Source organism: Myotis yumanensis, unplaced genomic scaffold (genome assembly GCF_028538775.1).
Source record: "Myotis yumanensis isolate MYYU_CA2020_CCGP unplaced genomic scaffold, mMyoYum1.0.hap1 SCAF_3, whole genome shotgun sequence".
Lineage (NCBI taxonomy): Eukaryota > Metazoa > Chordata > Mammalia > Chiroptera > Vespertilionidae > Myotis > Myotis yumanensis.
In genome coordinates this window covers 131,079,386-131,105,621 of record NW_027223754.1, presented here as the reverse complement: position 1 = coordinate 131,105,621, position 26,236 = coordinate 131,079,386, and the positions used below count along the sequence as shown (strand labels likewise).

General features: G+C 40.8%; 1 long non-coding RNA gene across 1 annotated transcript; it reads right to left on the bottom strand.

Annotated features, from left to right (window-relative positions):
* Positions 1-541: 541 nt before the first annotated feature.
* LOC139005322 (uncharacterized) lies at positions 542-15,245 on the bottom strand. Its single transcript, XR_011470671.1, has 3 exons — positions 14,934-15,245; positions 8,903-9,077; positions 542-698 (listed from the first exon to the last, which is right to left on the bottom strand). It is a non-coding gene; the product is annotated as an uncharacterized lncRNA (long non-coding RNA).
* Positions 15,246-26,236: the final 10,991 nt, after the last annotated feature.

Here is a 26,236-nt window from a genome sequence, read left to right as displayed (position 1 = left end):
AATTGCTAAGGATGTAAGTTTAAGGCTTATGTATAAATTAGTCTCTAAGCATTTCAAAGAGTTAGGTTTATATCACAGTGCACTAATGTTTTCCACCAGGAAAGCCAAGATATCCTTTCATGTTATTAAGTACATCTGAGCAAGATTAAGCTGGACGATTAAAAATTCATAAACACTTTTAATGGCATTAATGTAACTAATAATACAAGTAAGAAAATGTTATTCATAATTATTCTGCCTTAGTAAATTAAGCTCTTATAATTGTTCCTTTAACTCACATGCAAAATGTTTTAACACTGTTAAAATCATAGTTTATGTTGTTTATGTTTAAGCAAGATATTTTCCATCAAACTATACATTTTTGTATTTATAATTTTAATACTTGAAACTTATTGATTTTTTAAAAAAAATATTTATTGAGAACCTATTATATGCCACGTTCTGTCCATACAGGAGATATGATAGTTAACAGAATATATAGGCTCCTTGATCTCATGGAGGCTACATCCTGATTAGCAAAGACAGACAATAAACATAGAGATAAATTCCAAAAATATGTAGTTAAGTCGGGAAATAGCTATAATAAAAATAAAACATAAAAATACAAGATAATGAGAAACTGTTGGAGGACGGTGGTAGGTAGTAATCCCTGAAGGTCTTTTTGAAGAGCGTTGAGAAAGAGCCAGCCATGTGGAAACCTAGTAGGGAATAGTAATTAGCATTTAGAATTTATTTAAATTTCCCTTATGGTTGAGGAATTAAGTTGTTCACAAAATTTTATTATCAACAATATTGCAAAAAAAAAAATTCAGTTATATGTATTTGTCACCCTCTTTGTGCTTACCTATAATGGGAAAGATATCTTTTTATAAATCATCATTATGTCATGTGGAATAATTATATTTGCATGGAGTCAGTTTTGGATTACTTGTAGATGCTTTACTATGAAGTCCTATGCCTGTTTCTTTAGAAGACTACACATGGTTTTGTTTCTTTTCTCCCAGGATGGAGCTTGAGACATAGGGCTGCATGGCCTTGAATTCCTAGAATGCCAGCTGATTGGAGTAGGAACTGTGGGATGTATATGGAGGGTTTGCAGGGTGGTTTAAGGGTGAAAAAAAGAAAGAAGGAGGCAGATTGGGAGGAATGGGGCTCCCACTCATTCATTAGAAGCTGACAATTGACTGAAGGATGATCTACACTAATAAAAGAGAAACATGGTAATTAGCGTACGACCGCTACCCTTTTCATTGGCTAATCAGTGAGTATATGCAAATTAACTGACAACCAAGATGGCAGCCGGCAGCCATGCACTGAAGCGAGCAGGGAGGCTTGCTTGCTCCAGTGACTGCGGACTCCAACGATCCCTGCCTGCCGCTGCCGGCCTCTCAGCTGCAACTCTAAGCAACTATGTACTATGTTGCAAATAAGAAGCTAAACAAAACCCCAGAAACCAGCCGGACTGAAAGCCAGCCAGACTGCAACATTGTATCGATGTTTTCAGCAGTGAGGCCTCAGAGCTAAAGCTGGCCCAGAATAAAAAAAAAAAAAAAAGGAAACAAGGAGCGGTTGGGAGCTTCAGTCACTCGCTTCCGGAAAACAGCCCTCAGCCCCTCACCCAGACTGGCAAGGCACCCCAGTGGGGACCCCCACCCTGATCCAGGACACCCTTCAGGGCAAACCAGCCAGCCCCTACCCATGCACCAGGCCTCTATCCTATATAGTAAAAGGGTAATATGCCTCCCGGCTCCGGGATCAGAAGAGCAGTGAGGCTCCTGGCACTGGGATCAGCGTGACAGGGAGCAGCGCCCAAACCCCCTGATCGCCCTGTGGCTCTGTGTGTGACAGGGGGCGGGGCCACAATCTCCCTATCCACCCTGCTCTGTTCATGACAGGGGAAGGCACCCCAAACCCCTGATCAGCCCTGCTCTGTGCCTGATAGGGGGGAGCTCCCCAATCCCCTGATTGCCCTGCGGCTCTGTGTTTGACAGGGTGCAGCGCATCAACCCCCTGATCGGCCCTGCTCTGTGTGTGACAGGGTGTGGCGCCCCAACCCCCCCGCCCCCCACGGGCCCTGCTCTGTGTGTGACAGGGTAGAGCCATAACCTCTCCATTGGCCCTGCCCCGAGTGTGACAGTGGCGGTGCCCCAACCCCCTGATCGGCCCTGCTCTGTGGGTGATAGAGGGTGGCGACCCAACCCCCCCCCCACGCCCCATGGGCCCTGCTCTGTGTATGACATGCTTCGATTCCCGGTCAGGCCACATACCTGGGTTGTAGGCTCAATCCCCAGTGCAGGGCATGCAGGAGGTAGCTGATCAATGATTCTCTCTCACCACTGATGTTCTATATCTCTCTCCCTCATCCCTTCCTCTCTAAAGTCAATAAAAAAATATTTTAAAAAAATCTTATGGCATCTTCACTTCTGACTCCAAACAATTGGTGGGAGAAAAAATGGCTTCTTATTAAAAGAAACAATAATCCCTGCTACACCCCACCATACATACATAGTTCAATCCTGGAGAGTTATTGTAAACTCTTAAACTAGCCTATTTTAATTGTTTAGGGGTTGGTTGAATATTAACAATTAAAATCATTACATGGCTAGCTTTTGGTTTACCAAATTTTGACATCAATTGCCCAATCTGCTAGGACACTTAAATCAATCTCACTTCTCCTTTCCTCATTCCAAGAGTTAAATTATTATTTTATTTTTCCCCCTTGTGACTTTTATAAATTTAAATAATGTATTTTAACATTTATACCTTATTCTATCAATTCATGATTTTCAAATTTGAAAAGATGAAGGTGTTAGCATTTGTACTTTTGCCTTTATCTCACCTCACCCTTCAATGTCTACCTTCAGTCATGGGCAATTTTTATATTGTCAAGGTAACTGACAATATCGTCAAGAAATATTTATAATATTGTTATTATTTTGCAATCATAATAGAATCTTTAGTGCTATGTATATAGGAGGTGTTGAAACTTCAAAAACTATAGAGACCAGAGAGGCATGCATTAAAGAGATTGACACATTCCTTTGGTAACCTGGCGATTGCATACTGAACGTTGCCTGCATTAATGTAGACCCAGTAATGCAACATATTCTAGTATTTTAAGAGAAGTCTGATAGTCCAGATTTTCATGTGAAATCTTTTGATTTAAAAAAGCTTGAAGCAGTACAGAGATTCCACAAAAGATTAGGATAGAATTATCATATGACCCAGCAATTCCTCTTTTGGGTACCTATCCAAAATTTTGAAAACATTTATTTGTAGAGATATATGTACCCCTATATTTATTGGATAAAGAGAATGTGGTACATATACACAATGGAATATTGCTCAGCCATAAGAAAATATTAAATACTTCCACTTGCAACAACATGGACAGATCTTGAGAACATTATGCTAAGTGAAATAAGTCAGGTGGAAAATGTCAAGAGCCAGATGATTACACTCATATGTGGGATATAGAACTGAAAGCTTCAGTCCCTCCAAAGAGTAGTTTTTTTTTGCTGGGTAGTATTCAAATATAGAAGGGAAAGTTCTCTGGCTGAGTATGTGAATGGGAAAGGTGAATCTAGGCAAGGAGTGAGTCTAAATCTTTTGGCTTTTAATATAGAAGTGGTTTTCAAATATGTATCTATTTCAGTCACATCTTTACCTCTCTTTTATAAAATACTAGAGGCCCAGTGCACGAACTTCATGCATGGCGGGGGGGAGGGGGGCGCGCGTGTCCCTCAGCCAGGCCTGCACCCTCTCCAATTTGGGACCCACAGGGATCAGGCCTAAACCAGCAGTCAGACATCCCTCTCACAATCGGACTGCTCGTTCCTAACGGCTCGCCTGCCTGCCTGCCTGATTGCCCCCTAACCACTCCCCTGCTGGCCTAATTGATGCCTAACTGGTGACGTGAGGGTGGCCATCTTGTGGTGGCCATCTTGTGATTACATCATGTGAAGGCATTGCGCGAAGGTGTGATGCCACTGTTTTAGTTATTTTAGAAAGAGAGGAAGGGGAAGGAAGAGGGGCAGAGAAAGAGAGAGACATCAATGTGAGAGAGATACACTGATCAGTTGCCTCCTGCATGCTCCCCAGCTGAGATTGAACCTGCAACCTGGGTATGTGCCCTGAACTGGGGAATCCAACTTACGACCTTTTGGTGCACAGGGTGATGCTCAACCAACTGAGCCACCCTGGCAGGGCTTTACCTCTCTTTAGAGGTAAAAGATCTTTCATTTTGGAACGTTCAAGGGTTCTTTGACATAAATAAGCGTATTCCTAATCTTACTATATTGTTGGTGTATTTTTAACTTTCTCCCATTTTAATCAGTCACCCTCATTTGTTGGTTTATAGGCTCAAAATTTTTGATGCTGTCATTTTCTTCTCTGTCCTCATTCCTTTTTTTCCATATCTCTTGTGTCATTTTAATGAAATATGGGGAAGGAGTGAAGACAAAAACATATGTTCAAAGTATTATGTTTAAACAGAAGTCTCTGCTTTATTTTCAGTTCCAGTTGTGGGAGAGATTTTAAATAACACAATGACACTAAGTCCGTTAGTTTAGTACAAATATTTTTTAAATTATTATTCAAATGTTTATCTATTTTGTCATAATTTTACAAGATGAGAACCTGTGAAACTCATTCTATGGATTCTGGTTAAGTCCCAAATCTCTAGAGACAGCATCTCCCAGAGATTTGAGCACCAAATTCCTTTGTTGTTGAGAAATTCAAACTGAGACAAAATGGAATTACAGAATTGCTGAGGATCCCAGAGTTAGGATTCACGCTGCTCTTTCCCTGACTGCTATGGTTATAGGGTTAAATATAGGGCCATGGGGAGTGATGAGGACTTGATTTTTTTAATCTTTGCTCAAGTCCTGTCTCTAAACTTTGCTCCAATACCTTGTTTATTGGCTATGAACACAAGGACTATATAGGTTGGGCACACAAACTTTAGTAAAAAAAAAAAAAAAAAAGAACAAAACAGGAAGCTTAAATAGGGACTGGGTGTGAGAAACTTGGGGAGAAATAATAGAAAGAGCATGTGGAACTAAGAGGGCCCTATTCTGAAGCATTGTACAATCTTACATGTTAAAATGCTTATTGAGGAACTGAAATTAGAACTCTTGGTAACCATGGGAACAGCACTGTTATGGCTCAATTGTTAGCAAAATAGTCCTGAGATTTCTGTGAAATGGAAATGATTGTTTAGATAATGATACATTTCCAGTGTCAGGACTGATAATGAAGTTCCAGCATAATTGGAAATAGTTAGGCCAAAATGTGAGGAACTTCTCAAACCCAGCTTTCCGAACTATTTCTTCTTGAAATAAATATAATTACGTTTTATAGGAAATTCCAGCATTTGGCATTTTTCAATGTGATTTTGAAATTTTATAGCCATAATTTTCCTATATGTGCATACTTTTCCAATTTTCTTTTCTTTTCCGAATCTATCTTTAGCAGTTTTTCAGTATCTTGCTCCTGGAAAAATATCATGTGAGATTTCTATTATTCTAGTCTCAAGATCCCAGAGTTAATTTTAGAAAGAGAATTTAGAAGTTAGATGCAGAGTAATCTTAGAAGAGGAAATTTATCTACATATAAGGAAGTACTTAGGCCTTTGCTATGGAGAAACTTTGTAACAAAGCTAGAGGCCTGATGCATGAAGATTTGTGCAAGGATGGGCCTTCCTTCCCCTGGCTGCCGGCACTGCCTTCGCTCTGGCCCAGATCTGCCTTTCTGCCTTAGTTCAGGACCGGAGCCACTTTTCTGCCTTCCCACACTGCCCAGAAGCCCAGAATGACTGGGGCAGTGCAGAACGCCTATGTCCCGCCCCACCCCCAGCCACTTGGCACCCGCGTATGCAAATTAACCAGCCATCTTTGTTGGGTTAATTTGCATACTCACTCCTGATTGGCTGGTGGGCATCATGAAGGTATAGTCAATTTGCATCTTTCTCTTTTATTAATGTAGATAACTAACATTTATTTCAAATATAATGTTGCACTAGGAGCTATGCTTTTTGCTTACAAATACAACAACATTGCCAACTTTTTATTACTCTTGACGCTTACAGAGTGTTAAACTGAGGCTTAGAAAGGTAATCCTATATAATAAAAGGGTAATATGCAAATTGACCCTAACGGCAGAAGACCACTGGATCAGTCACTATGAGGCACACTGACCACCTCTTGGTCCCTTTACCTGTCCAGCAGGCTCCGATTGCCTGATGGCCACCCACTGCTGGGGCAGGGCTGATGAGTGGGCTGGAACAGCTGACCTCTTGGTCCCTTCTCCCGACCGTCAGGCACAGATCACCCAATGGCGAATGGGGAAATGGGGGTGGGTGGCAGCAGGGAGTGGGGCTGGCTGAGGGCAGCTGGGGAAGATGGCTCTGATCACAAGCCAGGCCTAGTGACTGTACCTAAGCATGAATTTCATGCACCAGGCCTCTAGTAAAATTATAAGTGACCACATAGTGACTGGACCTTACTTCTTAGTCCTGATGCCTTTTTATGCCTAAACCTATGCTCTTTCCACTATTCCACATGGCCATTAAGATCTGTGTCTGTTACATTTTGCTAAGGATAGGGACCTGTGTGTTGTTTCTGATTCTCTGCAAAATTAGGAGTTCATATTGCTGTTCTTGATGACTGTAACCCTTCCCCTCAATCATTGTAGCCTCCTGACTGTTCATAACTCAGCCCAGACACCACATCCTTACATTGAACTTTTCTTTACTGACCCAGTTGAACCAACTTTCCTTCCTTGACATTTGCATAACATTTAATTTTACATTCCTTACGTTCCTTTATAACCTTCCTCTTTTATTGTGTCCATGTTTGGTTTAGCTGCTTACAGGTGTCTTTTGTACAACTAGAGGCCCGGTGCACAAAATTCATGTGGGGGGGTGCCCCTCAGTCCAGCCTGTACCCTTTCCAATCCAGGACCCCTCAAGGGATGTCCGACTGCCAGTTTAGGCCCAATCCTGGGAATCAGGCCTAAACCGGCAATTGGACATCCCTTTCACAATCCGAGACCACTGGCTCCTAACTGCTCACCTGCCTGCCCACATGATTGCCCCTAACTGCCCCCCTCGCTGGCCTGGTCACCCCCATCTCCCCTCCCTGCTGTCCTAGTTGCCCCCAACTGCCCCCCCCCCCCCCGCCAACCTGGTCACCCCTAACTACCCTCCCCCTGCTGGCCTGGTTGCCCCCAACTGTCCCCCCCCCCACCCCCCGCCAGCCTGGTCACCCCTCACTGCCTTCTCCTTGTGGCCTGGTTGCCCCAACTTCCCCCTCCTGCCAGCCTGATCACCCCATGCAGCCTACTGCTCAGTCGTTTGGTCACCCTCACTAACCCTTGTCGGCCTGGTCGCCCCACACAGCCTGTTCGGTTGTCCGTTTGGTTGCGATGGTTGCTTAAGTTTTTATATATATAGATAAATACCCACACAATGCTGCCTCGTTGATTATAGGTGGCTGGGTTTTTTCAAATGACCTGATAGTGTTGTTGACTATGTCCTCAGATGACCGAGCAAAAGAAAAGATGAAAAGTTGCAGAAATGTATGTAACAATTAAGAAGTATAATGTTTTAGTACTTTTGCTCTTCTGAGAGAAGTTTCTGTAGATGTGTAGTTTCTGTAGAATGGATAAAAGTTTGCCTACAAAGAAAACTTTATAAAAAAAACTGAAGAGAATTCCTCTTAGTCCTCAAGAAAACATGGAACCTGGGCCTTCATACAATTTCATTAAGCTGACTATTTTATAATGAAAATGAACTTATTTTCAGTGGCTACAAAAATCTCAGAAAAATGCAACTCTATCCCTGTATATGGTCTATGACATCACTGACAACCATCACCACTGTAAAACCCAAATATTTAATTTCTCCAAAGGAATTTCTAAATTTGTTCATTGCCAGATATGTTGTTTCCTTTTGTGGAAGTGATCTAACTTATGGTAAATAGTATATTTAAAAATGTATTTGAGATAAGGCAGTCATATACAGCCTAGATGTATTTTCTTTGAATCAATAATTGATTATTGAAAATCTTTGCTAAAAATTATAGTAATAAAAGATAGTTGGAAAGAATAACTATGATAGTTCTCAAATATAGCTTTAATTTAAATATTCTTTATCTGAAAACAAACAAAACAAAACAAAAAGCTCCACAAACAAGAAACAAGCACTCAAAACAGAGCTAACACAAAACTCTCAACCAATATTCATGCTTTAATATTTGTAAGAATGATATTGTTAGTTCATTTAGAGTGCACATCATTTGTAGCAAGTGTTAACTCTTGACACCAAGTGTTATTCTGGCAGGAGTCTCCTCTATGATTTACATGGTTGGTGCCATTCAATAATTAATTAGGTTGCCTAATTTAACGGTGGAGTATGCTGGTTTGTTAGATTTTAATTGAAGAAAACCAGTTCTTCAGGGAGTTTTTAAAACCCTTTCACTGAAGAGTCTTATCTATTTCTTGCTGTTTACACAGGGTTCATACCCTGCTGTTTTGAATTCTACACTGAAATGTGCTTTTGGTAAAGTGAATGTTTGCAAGAGCCGTTGGTGATTTTTTGAGTGAGGTTGCTGCCTCCAATAGACATAGTTTATGCTTTAAAAAATTTTAATTCAAGGTTAGTTGAAAAGTTTAAGGAATTAGCCAGTAATGTAGAAGGTAAGTATTTTGAAGGTTAATAAATTATAATATGTGCAGAATATAAATTACACTTAAATATTGGGTATTCTTATTATCAGGGTCCCAAATTTACTGACAGCATAAATTGAAATTGAATATAATTTCCTTATTTCCATAGTTGTATAGACAGAATATTGCATCCTTGCCCCTGCAAACGTCCAGATGTAACCTATGCATATGTTACCTTACATGGCCAGTGGGTCCAGTTAAATCACACAAATTCTCAAAAGTGGAGAACATTTCTTCTGGGTGTGAGAAAGAGATGGGACCATGGGTACACAGTCAGAGAGATGCTGCATTGCTGGCTCTGAGGAAGGGAAAGGGACCAGGAGCTCAGGAACACAAGCTGTTTCTAGAAGCTGGAAAAAGAAAGGAAAGGGATCTCCCTTAGAGCCTCAGAAAGGAAGTAGCCTTTTCTACCTTGATTATAGCCCCGTAAACCCGTGTTGGATTTCTGAGCCACAGAACTTTAAGATAACACATTTGTGCTGTTTGTGGTAATTTGTTGTGGTAGCAACAGAAAATTAGAATGATAGGTGAGATAAACTTTCTCATGAGCCCTCATACTCTGTCTAGCAGGGAAAACAGTGGAAACGTATCAAGTAAAAGTACTTTAACCCCCTCTGATTTAAACACTTATGTATTGAGGTCAATCAATCTCTTTTGGGTTAATGTTTGCTCTCCCAGACTTCCTCTCCCTTTCTCTGTTCTTTCCCAGGTGGCCCATTGGCCTATGAGGTAGAGGAGCTCACATATCTTCTCAGGAATGGGGGAGAGGTGGCTAGTCTGTGAGAAGCTTCTGGGCATGAATCTGTTTCCACTCATCTTTGCTTGTTGGCCTCTGCTGAATGTCCTGGTATTGGAGCTGGTCCCCCGACCTTTGGGCATGTCCTATATAGAATGGTGCTTTGGGGAAAAGAAATATTAATGATGCAAAGAGTATCCTTTCCAGAGAGGAAATTGATTCTCTTCCCTTGCTGCCTTCTCTAGACCCTGCCATTGCCTCTGGTCATTGAGGTCCCATCCTTAGGCAGCTCTGACTCTGTTGACTAAATGGTCTTCTTTTTTTTTTTTTTTTTAATAATTTTTTTTAAATTTTAATAATTTTTATTTCTTAAAGTATTACAAAGAGTATTACATATGTCTCCTTTTTTCCCCCCCTTGACATTCCTCCGGCCCAAACCCCCCGCACCCCCCGCCCCGTGTCTTGTGTCCATTGGTTAATCTTATATGCATGCATATAAGTCCTTCAGTTGGTCTCTTAATCCCCCCCCCAACCCTCCCCAGGCTTCCCACTGTAGTTTAACATTCTGTTCAATGTTGCTCTGCTTCTGTATCTACCCCTGTTCATCAGTCCATACTGGTCCCCTTTATTTGTCCCAACCTCACTGGAGTAGTCTCAACCTCACCAGGGCCATCTGAGCCTCACCAGGGCCGTTTCAACCTCACCGGGGCCGTCCCTACCTCACGGGGGCCGTTTCAACCTCACCGGGGTCGTCCCTACCACACCGGGGCCGTTTCAACCTGACCGGGGTTGTCCCTACCACACCGGGGCCGTTTCAACCTGACCGGGGTTGTCCCTACCACACCGGGGCCGTTTCGACCTGACTGGGGTCGTCCCTACCTCACGGGGGCCGTTTCAACCTCACCGGGGTCGTCCCTACCTCACGGGGGCCGTTTCAACCTGACCGGGGTTGTCCCTACCACACCGGGGCCGTTTCGACCTGACCAGGGTCGTCCCTACCTCACGGGGGCTGTTTCAACCTCACCGGGGTCGTAAATGGTCTTCTTAATACTTCTGTGGGGACCACGTGAGAACTTCTGCATCCTCTGAATGCTGTGCCGAATCTGTGGGAGGCTATAAACCTTATTTCAGGCTCCATTAACCAATGTTGTGCTATCAATCATGTGCCATTTTTGTCCAAATGACTCAGGGATTCTCCTAGAGCAGCGGTTCTCAACCTGTGGGTCGCAACCCCTTTGGGGGTCAAACGACCCTTTCACAGGGGTCGCTTAAGACCATCGGAAAACACATATATAATTACATATTGTTTTTGTGATTAATCACTATGCTTTAATTATGTTCAATTTGTAACCATGAAAATACATCCTGCATAACCGATATTTACATTATGATTCATAACAGTAGCAAAATTACAGTTTTGAAGTAGCAACGAAAATAATTTTATGGTTGGGGGTCACCACAACATGAGGAACTATATTAAAGGGTCGCGGCATTAGGAAGGTTGAGAACCACTGCTCTAGAGGCTTTGAGCCTTCAACTACCCACGGAATTGGGTGACCACTTCTGAAGCTTTTAGGACTCTTGTGCCTATCTAAATGTATCTAAAGCATTCACCCAGGCTCTGTGTCAGTGTTTGGCTAAGGTTCGGATATCTGATCTCCTCACCAGCTTCTCTTTATTCTTCTAAACTCTCCTGGGATTAGAAAAAGAGGAAAAGGTCTGGATTTTTATTTCTTCTCCAACTCTGGAAGGGACTTTCCTTATACCTTATTTTCCTTCTTTCAGAGCTCCAACCTCACTTTTTAATAGTAATTAAAAACTAGTCATGGGGGAGGGTGTCCCCTTCACACTACACAACAAACTCAATGACCGAATTTAACATGCTTGTCCCCCGATAGGATGTAGCTGAAGAACAATGAGACATTAGAAATCATAAAGACTGAAAATATATTGGTTTGGTGTAGAGCTTGGCACATTATGGACCATAAGCTGGATGAATGTTTTTGTAAATTAAATTATATAGGAGTAGAGCCGTATGCTTTCAGTTACTCATTGTCTCTGACTGCTTTGGGGCTACAATTGCCGAACTGAGGAGTACGATAGACATTGTATGGCTTGCAAATACCCAAATATTTACTATCTGGCCCTTTAAGAAAGTATTTGCTGACCCTAATTTAATGTATTAGTAATCTATTGCTATGTAATAATCATAACATCTGATAGTTTAAAACAACAAACATTTACTAGCTCATAGTTTCTGTGGGTCAGAGCTCTGGGCTGCCTTAGCTGAGTGATTCTGGCTCAGGGTCTCTCATGAGGCTGCAGTCAAGTTGTTGGCCAGCACTGCAGTCATCGCAAGGCTGGATGGGCTGGAGCGTCCACTTCCAAGCGCACACAGGTGGCTGGCGGCAGACCTCAGCTCCTCACTGGCTGTCCACTCAGAGGCCTCAATGCTTTGCCACACGGGCTTCTCCATGGGGCTGCTCCACTTGGTAACTGGCTTCCCTTAGATCAGGGGTGGGGAACATCCGGCCCACAGGCGGTCTACGGCCTGTGAAATCATTTGGTCTGACCCTGTCAAGGCATTAGGGATGAGTTAATGAAATGTTTGACCATATAGAGCCCGCTAATTTTTAAGTTGGTAATTTTGTATGGCCTGTGAATGATGTTATAAATATCCAAATGGCCCTTGGCAAAAAAAGGTTCCCCACCCCTACCTTAAAGCAGAGAGAGAGAGAGAGAGAGGGAGAGAGAGAGAGAGAGAGAGAGAGATATTACAAGATGGAATCAGCAGTCATTTATAACCAGATCTTGGAAGTAATATACTATCACTTATTCTACGGTGTTCACTTTGGCAGAAGCAAACTCTAAGCCCAGTCTACCCTCCAGAAGAGGAGATCAGATGAGAGCATGGAGACTGGGAGGCAGGGTCACTGAGGCTCCCTTGGAAGCTGGCTATGACATGTAGTAGCTCCCCACATTTTTACTCTTTTATACCATCATGTTATAATGGATTTCTATCACAGTCTCTGGAATCTGGGACTGTGAGAACCAAGAAGAACCAAGTAGTCTAATTTCAAAATAGCCATAAAAGTTGCTCATCCAGTTGCTGCCTGTGGGCCAAATCCAGGCCAAAACTCAAAATGGTGGAAATACTTGGGAGCCTAAAAGGAAGCATATGGCAAGAATTCAGAGACTAGAGATTGGTGGTTACAGCAAGGCTGATTTTTGGTAAGGTGAGCAGTTAAGAGAACACTTCACCAGCATTGAGCACTTTTTACTTGTTGATTCATGGAGTATTTACTAAGCTTCAGGTGCCATGGCAAGCTTTGTGGACAAGCAGCAAACTTGGAAGCAAAGATGGCCGCAGGCAGGAAACATCTTCCAGCAGGTGCTTCCTTTGTATGTTGACAGAGACAACAAGTGACTTCCCAGGATTTGACCTTTTCAGGGTTTGCGGGAAGATAATAGGTAGAATAGGGCTTGTATTCAGGGATGTGGAGGCAAGTCTAGAAACTTTTTAATGCATTTCTAGTCCTTCCTAGTTTAACTGAAAACTTTGAAAATACTTGCTGCCCCAAAATTTGTGAGTTCGGACACAGGCGTGGAGTGGCAGAGTCTATACAAACTTTAGACTGCTGGAAGCATCCACACACTGCCTTGTTTTCTTTTACCTTCTTTATTTAGGATATGACTTCACTAGGCTCAAACTATGTATACCATACCAGTGCATATTTAACAATCATATCTGGAATTCTGTTTTAGAAACCTCTATCAAAAACTAAACCATTTTTCTTCCTACTGAGATGGATGAAGGGAGGAGAGATTAGGGGAGAAAGGAAAGTTTCCTTGGCTGATCCAAGGGAAGTCAGGTTGATTTATAAAGTCAGGATAAATTATAAAGACCCAATGTCTGTGCTAGCTGGGTGGAGTAAGTAACCATGGTGGCCCTGCCTCCAAGACACCGTAAAAGCTTTTGACCTACAAATGCAGTTAATTTCCTCTATCTGTGTGATTAAAAGTCAATGTTAGGATCCCATTAGACCCACATATTCCATAGCCTGTACTTGTACTAATGGTTTATTAGTGTGGAATATTTTTATGGGTCTCTGGAGAGACTGACACTAGGAACTCTGTGAATGTTTATTTCAGCCATCTGTATTTCAAAAGGGAGGGACTTGGAGGAAAAGACAGCCACAAAAATTTATTGTTTGAATCTGAATCTGTGAGACAAATTAAAATAAAATTTTAAAATGAAATAATGGCAAAGCAAAATATGAAGACATAATAGGTAGCCACAGCCATCTTGGTGACTATGAGCCCTTTTTCTTGGAGACTATGGTATCTGATTCCAGATACACAGTGTTTTGAACTTACTCAGCAGTTAGAGGTAAGAGATTGTGAAACTCTAAATGAGCCAGGAAAAAAAAAGGCAAAGGGCTGAGTTTGAGTGAGTGAAGGAAGATAAATTAGATGAGATTGCATGTTGATGACACCAGGGTTGCTCAACTGCAATATCTGACAAACAGCAAGAGAAAAAGGAAACATTTTGGCAGAGTCAGCCACCCTCAGCATCTCTCTTCAAAACCCTACTAAGAAATCCCCACTGCTGGATGAGTTATTTCCTCTTTCTGCAGTCTGAGTACAATGGGAAAATAACAGACCCCAGAGCTGAAATATTGAAGTTAGGAAACAGTGGCATGAGTGAAAACATAACGATGAATCAGACCAAAAGGCCCAGGGGTATGGATCTTCCACCTAGAGGGCTTGAGTTTAGTGAAGTCGATTTTGGTATAGCCGATAGCTGAACTGTCTTTGTAGGTTGTTAGGTATGGTCTCTTGTTCATAACTGTCCTCATGATGGTTTTGTTCATTCATTCTCCTTGCCTGGATGGCAATGGAGCTGCCCCTCCCCTCAGCCCCTCTTGGGCCCTGCCTTGGAAACTCTTATGCTTTCTTCAAAAGCCAACTTAAATTCATCTTTTCTCCAAGAAAAGTCAGCTCTTCCAGTCCAGAAGTAACCTCTTTCTCTTTTCTCTTCTTAATATCTGTAGCTCTTTATTAAATTGGTCAGTGTACTTTATACACACGTTATTTATACATTTTCTGTTGTCTCTATTGAGTTGATTCCTCTGGAGGGCAAAGGGCCTGTCATGAACATCTTTATATTTCCTATAACAATTACTCAGTGATGTAAGGGATCTAAAAAGCTGATATAATAAGTCAATGTTTATTGATAAAGTATAAACTAACTCTTGATAATATTAACAGAGATTAGCAAGATCCTAGTCAAAAGTACCTTAACTTTCTTGCAGATAAAAGGAATTAACCTCTATCTTCTTGTGCCTTAAATGTAGAATTCTAATGAAATACACAAGGCTATTTTTTTTCTTTTGAAAAATCCTGGGAAGCTAGTTTATTTTAGAATTTTTTTTATTAAATAGGAAAAAAAGGAATTAATTCCACCTACCTTTGAGTTTCTTGGAGATACAAGGCCATATGGTTGGCTGTTGGCTTCTGAATAGAGCTGTGTATGGTTCTAGAATATACTCTTCCCCCCTTTCTAGAGAAAACTTTTAAAAAGAGCTCCATGTGTACAAAGGAAAACAACTGCTATCACTAGATCCGGTGGTTTTCTCTCTTCCTGATCCCTCCCAAGCCTCTCAAAATATGTTGTTTGCACCTGTTGGCTACACTTCCTGAATATGCCTTTTTGTCCTAACTCCTTATAATTAACTGACTTCGATCTTCATCACACTCCAGAAACAGTACTCTAAAGGGTCAGTGACTTCCTCTTGGTCAAAGTCTCTCAGCAGCATTTGCTATTGATAACCTTCTCCTTGTGACTCCCTGCTCCCTTGCTTTGACATTGCTCTGACTTAGATTTCTCCTGGGGAGAGGGGACATTGATTTGTTAAACACACATGTTCCAGGTAGGAGCTTTCTGTGCATCATTGTTTTTGAGCTTCATGACAACATTCTGAGCCAGGAAGTGTTCCTGTGCCCTCTCATTTGAATAGAGATGTTTTTGTGTTGCCCCATTGGCCAGTTATTTCACACGGAGTTTGTGTGCCTTAGCTGGTTGCAAGTTCCTTGGGAATGGAATCTACACCCTCCACCTCTTCTCAGTTCTTCGCAGTACCTGGCACAACAAACATTCTCAGTGCTTAAGAAATATTTGTGGACTGTTTGTCAATGAAAGTGCTCAGACCTTGAAGATAAAGACTAACAAGAACTTGACCAGTTTTTGTTGAATATCTGTTTTCCAAGTGATGGAAGAGAACTCCTTTCATATATCATTAAAAACAAAACAAAACAAACAACAAAAAAAACCCCCAAAACCCTCATTCATGAAAAAAATTACATTTAAAGCTATGATTAGATAACTATCAGCAACTGTCACATGTAGGCCAGAGTGGATTTCCTTCCAATAAACAGCGGTTCTCAACCTGTGGGTTGCGAACAATGAAAATACATCCTGCATATCAGATATTTACATTATGATTCATAACAGTGGAAAAATTACAGTTATGAAGTAGCAACGAAAATAATTTTATGGCTGGGGGTCACCACAACATGAGGAACTGTATTAAAGAATCGCGGCATTAGGAAGGTTGAGAACCACTGCTAAGAGAACCTCTCAGCTGGGAGTGACTAAACCCAGAGGCCTCTGAATTAGATCAGGTGATTCTATTTATTATCTCCTCTGGGCCACTTTGTGTAGTTTCTGAGTCAGATGCAGTGGATTTGTACTTTCTGTCTGAAACGCAGACACCTTCTCCTTCATTTTCATGTGCGATTAGGACCAGTCCTGGGTGAAACGGGAGAGTGGGGTCAGTGCTGGGGAAGTTAGTCTGTGTCACCCTCTCCATTTCCTCTTACACTCCCTTTATCGCCTTTCACTTCCTCCTTTCCCACCAGGTGCCAGAGGGCTTATGCTTCTCCATAATCTTTCTTGACATGGGGGAAGTGGTGGGAACTGGCATTCTTTTTCACAGTGTGACTACTGTAAAGCTTGTACACTATTGGGCATTCAGAGCCATTGTTTCATTTGTAGTCTCTGTTGCAACTCCATGGGGTAGATTTATTATTTCTGTGTCACAGAGGTTGAAACTGAAGCTTCGAGAGGATAAGAAACTTGTCCAAATAACATAGCTTACAAACACAAAAGCTGAATTTGAAGCTCAGCCCACCTGACTTCAAAACTTCTGGGTTCATAATTGTACAAGGTCACCTGCACAGAAGAAAAAGAATGATATAAAATTGTGTACCATTGAGGGCTTCACAATGTATGGTGGCGAGCAGTACTTTTCCAATAGAGCCCCAGCCAACTTGCTGTGGTCAGAGGGCCAGGGCCTGTGGGGTGGAGGAACCTGTATGTTGTGATCTGGGACAGGATCCTCTCCTCCCTGCATGTGCCTCCTGGCATTGTACCTGACCTCTCCAACTAAGCATTCTTAGTCACCTGAGTTGCATAAGCTAGAATTCAGCATTTAGAGTTGTTTTTCTTTGGTGAATATTCTTTCATTAGTCCTGAGGAAATGAATTTATTGTGCTAGGTCTTTCCTTTTAATTGAAGAAAATACCCAGGTTAAAATAAGGAGCAAAATCCTTTCACCAGCCCTAAGTTAATTGGCCATGGGTATGTGTGTGCAATATTCAGGTGATTCTCTTTGCCCAGGTGGATGTCATAAATGCTCACCTGTGACCTGATGGGTGCTATAGCCTGGCAGGATTTTAGAAGCTTCTTCAACACAAGCGCCGTGGCTGGAACAGTGATTTGAATTCTCGTTATTCAAGGAAAATTAGTAAGTGCATGTAGATTTAAAAGCTCCTGAAAATGAATCCACTTGAAATATTTTAAAAAATAATTAAAAGAACTGTGATTGAGTCTTTGCTTATTCTTACATTTAAGTACATTTAAGTTATACTTAGCACTTTGATAAAACAAAGGTAAATGCTGATTTTTGGGGGGTCTATATTTTATAATAAAATTGTATGATAGCAATATTGAAATCTCCACTGAATGTATATATAACTTTTGTTATCACCATAAAGGTTATTTTTGCCTTAAGTGAGGGCTTTGTCAATTTTCCTAAAGCACTCTTTTAATCCTTTTTATTCAGATAGGTTTTTTTTTTTTTTGGCCATGCTTATTACATCATTATCCTTGTTGGTTTTCTATTTATTAATTTTTAGTAAGTCCTTCTCTGCTAGCTTGTGTGTGTGTGTGTGTGTGTGTGTGTGTGTGTATCTGTGTGATCCAAGAAGTTTTCCAACATCACTTTCATCAATCTTATGAAATCCCACAACTTTTGCAATGTTTGCCATTTTGCTTGACAATCTATTGCATTGCATCTGCGTTGTTTGATTAAATGTCTACAACATCTGCACTATCAGTCAGAGCTAAGTATTGATGTGATGGGTGGAGAGACAAGCTAGGCTTAAGTGGGGTGGGATACATGGTGACAAGTATTATAAGAGATCTGTCAGCCCCTTTGTGAATATTTTTGTGTTATGATGACTTTTTGCTTCCCTAAACAAATATGTAATTGTGGGATGGGGTATAATGCATGTTCAAATAATGAGAACTTCCTGGGCTCAAATAATTGCTGAATGAAATGGAAATGACCTTGGCTAGATCTGCTCTCAACCTATAAATGCAGCAGATGTGAGGAGCCTACAGTCTAGGGTTGCACATAGGTAAACTAAAACTTCCTTACAAGCATTTTGGTGTGCATACATATAGCTGAAAGCATGCTGGCACTACTGGGATGTTAAATCTCAAATCCAGAGATATGCTTGAAGGCTCATAATTATATATATGCAATGCCTTTCAACAGATCTAAGTGTCTAGTTTTGATTTAAGGTGAGTTAAGCGGACGGCAAAACTGAATAAGATGGGTTTCAGGCCTATTCTATTATTACTATATTATGCTTTGGGAGTGTGTGTGTGGGTCATTAGCTTCAATAGATTTGAATACTATGACATTCTCTTTTAACCTCATTTATCATTATACTAGAGGCCTGGTGCATGGGATCATGCACTGGTGGGGGGTGTGTGGCCTATGGGGATTGGTCCACTGTGGGAGCACTGCTCATCTGGTCAGCTGAGCAGCTGTGGACCTGCCCTCTGAGTGGCTGCTCCCTGATCTGGCATCTTCCATGAAGCCAGAGCACTCATCTCTCCAGGGGACCCAGTTGGGGCCAGGCCCAGGGACAATAGCACTGAGAGGCAGCGGAGTAGGCCTCAATCTTGTGGTGGCCACAAACCTGCCTCCCAGCCTCGGGGTCAGCTCTGCGAGCCCGGCTGTGGCACTGCATGGCCTCTGGGTGTCTGGAAGAGGTGGCAGGGAGCGAGGAGGAGGAGTCTGGGGCGAGAAGGCAATGATCGCAGCCCAGGTTCCTGCCTGTCGGCCCGCGATTTGCAGCGGGAGCAGCCATTCATACTGGTCAGCCAAGCGGTGCTCCCACAGTGGTAGCTCACTGACCACCAGGGGGCAGCTCCTGTGTTGAGTGTCTGCCCCCTGGTGGTCAGTGTGCGTCATAGCGACTGGTCGGCCAGTCGTTCTGGTCGTTCTACCATTCAGTCGCTGGGCTTTTATTATGTAGGATTATGTGTGTATAGAGCTTAATAAATATCAGTTTTCATTTCATAAACTATTTTAGATATAACATGTCAGTGGCAGAGGATGAACATGCTTGCTAACCACCCTCCTCTAACTACATATCTGTGACTACATGTTTGAATAGTATTACTTGCAAAGTATAAAAGCATTTCAAAGTACAGTGGGGCCTTGACTTACGAGTGTCCCGATTAACGAGTTTTTTGAGATACCAGCTATCTCTCGGCCGATTTTTTGCCTTGAGTTGATAGAGTAATTTGAGTTAACGAGCTCCTTAATGAGCTTGGTCTCAGAACGAATTAAACTCGTAAGTCAAGGCCCCACTGTAATAAACATTTTTTAATAGGTGGCATAATGACGGTTTGCTTTTTCTTTGCTTCTTTAACATGCTATTTATATATAACTTGTTTGTTTTGTTTAATCCTCACCTAAGGATATTTTTTTCCATTGATTTTTAGAGAGAGTGGAAGGGAGGGGGAGAGACAGAGAAACATTGATATGAGAGAGACACATCGATTGCTTACCTCCTGCATATGCCTGGGATCAAGCCTGTAACTGAGGCACATGCCCCTGAGTGGAATAGAACCCACAACCCTTCAGTCATTGGGCCAACGCTCTAACCACTGAGCAAAACTGACTAGGGCCATGGTCGGCAAACTGCGGCTCGCGAGCCACATGCGGTTCTTTGGCCCCTTGAGTGTGGCTCTTCCTAAGCCTTAGGAGTACCTTAATTAAGTTAATAATAATGTACCTACCTATATAGTTTAAGTTTAAAAAATCTGGCTCTCAAAAGAAATTTCAATCTTTGTACTGTTGATATTTGGCTTTGTTGACTAATGAGTTTGCCAACCACTGGACTAGGGCATAACTTAGTTTTGTTTTGTTTTTTCTTTTTGCTCCAATTGTAGTTGGATTTAGGGTTTGGGGTTAATTCTGTTTTTTTGTTTGTTTGTTTGTTTTTGTTTTTTTTGTTTTTGTTTTTCTCCTGCTGTATAGCAAGCTTCTTGAGGGAAAATACCCTTGTCTTGTTTTGTTTCATATCTCCAGGATCTGGTATAGGACTTTATAGATGTCTGTTATATTGTTCTTCAGCTGAGATAGAAATGACAAACCTAGTTTAGAAGGAAGGAAATGATCAATTTTGGAGTGGAAGTTAAATGGGTTGAACTAACTATACAAGGATAGGAAATAAAGCAAGGTTAATCAGTTTAAAGTAGGACAGGGTAGGTTCTCTGTGGTGTACTATGAAAGGGGCAGAGGCCAATGTACATGACCATTCCACTGGAAAAACAAATAAACAAGCTGGAACAAGGTTGCCTGAGAACATATAAACTTGGAGTCTGTGAGCAGTTAGATGCTCTATGTTAGTAACAAGGCTTAAAGCCATTTCTATAGTCTCTTAGGCCTTTTGATTTATGCTCTTTCAAAACTACTTCCCAGTAGGATATGACATCCTCTAAGAAGGTGGCAATGAAGTTCAGCCACTGATTAATGTAAGATGATGAAAACCCCTAGAAATGGAGATTTAATTTCCAAAAGTCTGCATTTTAAGGAGATTCCATCACATCAGAAATTTCCAATGACCAACAGATAAAGGGCAAGAAGGTTTTCTGGAAGCCAAGGCATGCATGTACAAAGCTGAATGGATCCGCAGACCTGTGAAGAAATAAGAGCTTAATTAGACAGATGAGCAATTTCCTGAAAAGGCATCTGCAGGCATTGGATGACATCTCATTTCCTCTACAAGAGGCATGAAAACCATGATGGTTATCAACTCACTGTTTTGGAGCTTAGCCACTCTCCAGTTTATTTTCACTTGGTGGGAGTGAATGAAGGTGCTGCTTTTGCTTTCGAGCTGGGTTCTCTTAGTCATGAATGTTGCATTTCTTCTATTCAGGGTGTGTGTTAAACTGAGTTCCAGATTATCTGAATGTGAGATTTGCTTTGTGGTTTGCCCTGGGTTTAGCTGCAATCGCTTTATTCAGAAGAATGTCATAAACCATCCTCCCACCCCTACCCCCCTGCTTTCAGTCGCTCAGGAAACAGAAACTAATTTTGATTTCAACTAATCCAAACTTGATTAGAAAAGGAAATATAATGCTACTACATGAAAACATGAAGTTCCTGCCTAAGCCAGGCATGAACTTTTAAAAGTATTCCACTGATTCTTTCCTGTTTGACTTATCATGTCACCTCCATCTTTCCATTTTAGAGCATGTGACTGAGAGTTTGTTTGCTATACTAGAAATTAATAAGTGATTTCATCAATATATAAAAGCTAACAGAGGCTTGGAAGATCAGAATGTTGAAAGCCCTCTCTGGATAGTATGGGCCTTAGTCAGCTTCCTTTTCCCAGTACTTCTGCTTCTCTGAAATAAGGAAGTTTGTAATCTTTCTTAGTTGCCTTGTGCTCACTTGTCTATTTTTTTTTTTTTTTACAAAATTGAGTCATTGAAACCCTTCCCATTTCACCATTGTACAGACATGGGGTAATTATCAGGAAAAGAAACCTTTTTATTCTTTGTAGACTGTCAGAAATTCTAGTTTTTAAGCCTCATTACAAGTCATTGATTTGAGATACTTGGAAAAATTTTTAAACAGTTGGCCAGTGATTAGAAATGTCTATTCTTGTTAGAGCTATTCTTTCAGCAGTCAAGTGGAGGTAACTATTGGACCAACTGAAGTTTAAAACAGGGTGTTTTCTTATCATATGAAAAGGATAAGATTTTATTTAAATACATTTGTATAAAGAAGAACTGTAAACATGCTCCTTTAAAACCAGAAATTAATTAAGGATTAAAAGAAATGGTGGGAGTGAAGCATTGATGAAGATGGAATTTTGATGGCTTCTATGCAGCAAGGCAAGTTGGGGAACAAAAAATCAGCAAACTCTCTGGGTTGGTCAAACAGAGCCCATCTGATCTGCAACATTTTTTACGTTAGTTCAGTGGGAATTAAGTGGGTTGCACTTGTAATAATCGGGGTCCTACAGAGAAAGAGAACCAGTAGGAGATGTATGGAGATTCATCATGAGAAATTGGCTCGCGATTATGAAGGTTGAAAAGCTCCATGATCTGCCCTCTGTCAGATGGAGACCCAGGGAAGCTGGTGATGTAATTCAGTCCCATCTGAAGGCCTGAGAACTAGAGTAGCTGATGTTCAAGGGCAGAAGATTAGAGGACATGTCCAGGCTCAATCAGTGAGGCAAGAAAAAAAGGGGCAAATTCCTCCATCATCCTTCTTTTGTTCTCCTCAGGCCCTTAATGGATTGGATGATGCTCACCCACATCGGGGAGGGCCATCTACTTTACTGAGTCTCATTTCAAATGCTAACCTCATCAAACCACCAAAACCTGTATTAGGATTCTTCAGAGAAATAGAACTAATAGGATTTATTTATTTATTTATTTATTTATTTATTTATTTATTTGGAATTGGCTCACAGGGTTACCCAGCCCCACTGGTGAGGGTGAACTACTTTACTCAGTCTACTAATTCAAATCTCTCCTGTAGACACTTTCACAGACACACACAGAAATTATGTTTTACCAACTATCTGGGCATCCCTTAGCCTTAGCCCAGTTAAGTTGACACATACAATTAACTGTCAAAAGACCCCTTCTACCATGTAAGCAATTAAGCTTGATACTAGAATTGGAGTAATGGAAGCGATTTTTTTTTTGCAGTGTTCTGGTGGTTTAAAGAAGTTTAGGTAAACCAAAATGATGTTCTAAATAATGTAATAAATTAATATAAAATTCACCATGATAGATTTTATAAAGAGGAAAGTTACTATAAGAGTTCTAAATGATCTCAATTAATTTATAATGAGAGGTTAAAAATTCTTCCAATTAATAAAAAGAGGCAAGGAATGTGTAAGCTCAAGTGTTAGTAGAACTAAAGTTTAACATTCTTTTCTACTTCTTCACTCCACATGACATTATGTCATTGATTTGCTCACCATCACCACCTCCATACATATATACATATAAAATTATTTTAGAGTAGATATTCAATGGAGTTCTAAGCAAGGCCATAAGATGTATTTTGTGCACCTTTACAGGATGTTTAAATTTTTTAAAAAAATTATCTTCAGCACTAAAATGAGTAGAACTCTAATTTTCTGACCTTTCTTGAAAAATGGAGCAATTTGGTATTGCTGTACCTATTAATATCCATGTGATTCCAAGAGATTGGAGCTGAGTAGTGGCCCTCCTACCCCATTTCCAAGAGAGATGACAAAGTTCACACCATTCTAATTTCTCCTTGATGTTGGAGGTGAGTTGCCACTTATGGTCAAGGTTGGGCGGTTGGTTTTTGTATTGTTAAGTTAGAATAAAATTACAATATTTTAAAAACTTGTACTTTTTCAAAATCAGGCAAGTAGCAGATAGATTGAGAAGTTTGTTTCATTAAAAAAGGTGTGAGCATACTATTTATAGATACAAAGATGTTTGTTTTAATGAAATTGTGTCTGATCCTCCTGATTAATGTTACCTCTCTGTTCTACCTTGACTTAAATACAGATTTTAGGGTACTTGCATGTTCCCATTAGGAATTTGAGCATAATGTAAAGTAATACTTTTGCTAATGAAAAACATTCATTTCAGGGATCTGTTTTGTGGCATTAGACTTTGTCATCAAAAGGAGACAATGATGTAGGAGGCACAAAGCTGTGTCCTTTTCCTTTCTTGACAAGCCCTCTATATGGAGCTCCCGACTCTGCATGCATGTTTCCATTTTCATGTGGGTAATTCTCTACCCACTGACACAAGGACTCCTGTTTCTAGGATCTGGGCTTTGATTTTCTAATTTTTGGTTGTGTGTGCATGCCTGTGTGTACTTCTGTGTAAGTGTAAGTAGGGTAAGGGGCAGGGAGGGTGGGTGGTGGTTATGGTAGCTGTGAGATTCAGCCCATTACTCAGCAGGATTCAAGTTCAGACTGATCTGTCAAAGACATGAGACAGAACTATGGCTACTTTCTCAGATGCCACTGCTACTCTTGGCATTGAGAAGACTGAATTAGCAGTTTCCTTTATGCCCATGTTACTATATTTAGACAAAGAATGCTTTGTTCACTGAAGATTTATTAAGCAGTATATAGTTGTGAATTCATGTTTAAGATTTTTTTTCTTTTTTTTTTTTTTATTTTTTTTTTTATTTTTTTTATTTTTCACTTAAAGTATTACAAAGGGTATTACATAAGTATCCTTCCCCCCCCCCCCCCCTTGACAAACCCCTACCCTCCCTTACCCCCCAGTGTCTTATGTCCATTAGTTATGCTTATATGCATGCATACAAGTCCTTCGGTTGATCTCTTACTCCCCTCCCTCCTGCCCCCCAACTCTCTCTGGCCTTCCCACTGCAGTTTGACAATCAGTTTGAGGCAGCTCTGCCTCTGTATCTATTATTGTTCAAAAGTTTGTAATGGTCTTTATTATCCATGAATGTGTGAGATCATGTGGTATTTTTCCTTCATTGACTGGCTTGTTTCACTTAGCATAATGCTCTCCAGTTCCATCCATGATGTTGCAAATGGTAGGAGTTCCTTCTTTTTAACAGCAGCATAGTATTCCATCGTGTAGATGTACCACAGTTTTCTAATCCATTCATCTACTGATGGGCACTTAGGCTGTTTCCAGATCTTAGCTATGGTGAATTGTGCTGCTATGAACATCTGGGTGCATATATCCTTTCTGATTGGTGTTTCTGGTTTCTTGGGATATATTCCTAGGAGTGGGATCACAGGGTCAAATGGGAGTTCCATTTCCAATTTTTTGAGGAACCTCCATACTGCCTTCCATAGTGGCTGCACCAGTCTGCATTCCCACCAGCAGTGCACAAGTGTTCCTTTTTCTCCACATCCTCTCCAGCACTTGTCGTTTATTGATTTGTTGATGATGGCCATTCTGACAGGTGTGAGATGGTACCTCATTGTTGTTTTGATTTGCATCTCTCGGATGATTAGTGACTTTGAGCATGTTTTCATATGTCTCTTGGCTTTCTGAATGTCCTCTTTTGAAAGGTGTCTATTTAGATCCTTTGCCCATTTTTTGATTGGATTGTTTATCTTCTTTTTGTTAAGTTGTATGAGTTCCCTATAAATTTTGGAGATTAAGCCCTTATCAGATATGACGTTGGCAAATATGTTTTCCCACGAGGTGGGTTTTCTTGTTGTTTTGTTGATGGTTTCTTTTGCTGTGCAGAAGCTTTTTATTTTGATGTAGTCCCATTTGTTCAGTTTCTCTTTAGTTTCAACTGCCCTAGGAGCTGTATCAGTGAAGAAATTGTTTTGGCATATGTCTGAGATTTTGTTGCCTTTGTATTCTTCTAGAATTTTTATGGTTTCCTGTCGTACATTTAAGTCCTTTATCCATTTTGAGTTTATTCTTGTGTATGGTGTAAGTTGGTGGTCTAGTTTCATTTTCTTGCATATGTCTGTCCAATTTTCCCAACACCATTTGTTGAAGAGACTATCTTGGCTCCATTGTATGTTCATGCCTCCTTTGTCAAAAATTAATTGAGCATATTGGTTCGGGCTAATTTCTGGACTCTCTATTCTATTCCACTGATCTATATGCCTGTTCTTGTGCCAGTACCAGGCAGTTTTGAGAACAGTGGCTTTGTAATACAGCTTGATATCTGGCATTGAGATCCCACCTACTTTGTTCTTTCTCAGGATCGTTGCAGCTATTCGGGGTCTTTTTTTATTCCAGATGAATTTTTGGAGAGTTCGTTCTAGATCTGTGAAGAAGGCCATTGGTATTTTAATGGGAAGTGCGTTGAATGTATAGATTGCTTTGGGTAGTATGGACATTTTAATGATGTTGATTCTACCAATCCAAGAACATGGTATGTTCTTCCATCTGTTTATGTCTTCCTCTATCTCTTTTTTCAACGTCCTGTAGTTTTCTGAGTAGAGGTCTTTAACCTCTTTAGTTAAGTTTATTCCTAGGTATCTTAATTTTTTTGGTGCGATGGTAAATGGGATTGTTTTTCTGATCTCCCTTTCTGAAAGTTCACAATTGGTGTATAGAAATGCCTCAGATTTCTTGGGGTTAATTTTGTATCCTGCTACATTGCCAAATTCATGTATTAAGTCTAGTAGCTTTTTGATGGAGTCTCTAGGGTTTTGTATGTATAATAT